This window comes from Propithecus coquereli, unplaced genomic scaffold (genome assembly GCF_000956105.1).
Source record: "Propithecus coquereli isolate 6110/MARCELLA unplaced genomic scaffold, Pcoq_1.0 Scaffold797, whole genome shotgun sequence".
NCBI classification, from domain to species: domain Eukaryota; kingdom Metazoa; phylum Chordata; class Mammalia; order Primates; family Indriidae; genus Propithecus; species Propithecus coquereli.
This window is the reverse complement of record NW_012154140.1, coordinates 154,589-155,389: the sequence shown is the minus strand read 5'-3', so window position 1 is coordinate 155,389 and position 801 is coordinate 154,589. Positions and strand designations below refer to the sequence as shown.

At 36.5% G+C, this 801-nt stretch overlaps 1 protein-coding gene across 1 annotated transcript in view; it reads left to right on the top strand.

Moving 5' to 3' along the window:
- CAGE1 (cancer antigen 1) overlaps positions 1-801 on the top strand; it is a 9,186-nt gene that overhangs the window by 8,176 nt on the left and 209 nt on the right. The window lies entirely within an intron of this gene.

The window sequence follows — 801 nt, the reverse complement described above, 5'->3', positions numbered from 1 at the left end:
CACCATTGTCAAAAGCTGGTAACAGGCCGGGTGTGGTGGCTCACGGCTGTAATCCTAGCACTCTGGGAGGCCGAGATGGGCGGATCATTTGAGCTCAGGAGTCCTTGGAGGCATTTAAGTTTACTGTCCTGATTTTCATGGATTATCTCATTCAATCTTTATACCATTCTTTATATTATTAGGCTTTTTTTTTAATGTGGAGAAACAAACCAAGGATTAGAATAGTTGAGTTTCTTGTCCAAGGTCTCACATATGGTTAAGTCACACAACTTAGATAGAAATCCATGCACTCTTGACCCCTAGGTTATATTGGGACAAGTACCTTTATTCAGGGTAACTTTGAAATATCTAGAGTTTCAGTATTGTTGAGGATGTCTGATTATTCTGGTGTTAGGTATAGCAATTTTTTTAAAATTTGGATTTGTAAACTGACTAAACTGAAGGGGGATGTATGTATGAATATGTAAGCATGCATAGTTATTATGGGTGAGTATTAACTTCCCAGCAACTATACTAGTCTGTCCCAATAACAACTTATGTACAGATGTGATTTAATCATCTTTGATACTAACCCTTTATTAGATGGCTTCTGATGAGTGATTGAAGAATGAAGTTCAATATGATTTTACCTCCTTTGGTTTGGTCACTTATTTTGGAAGGGAGATTTGTTTCATTTATGTTTTTGCTTCTTCCTTTTAGCTTTACTAAAAACCTTTTAATATAGTTTCTCAAACCATTACCCTTAGGACATCACCAATCCCGATGGTGAACATTTAAAAGAGGGTGAGAAACCTAGTGATA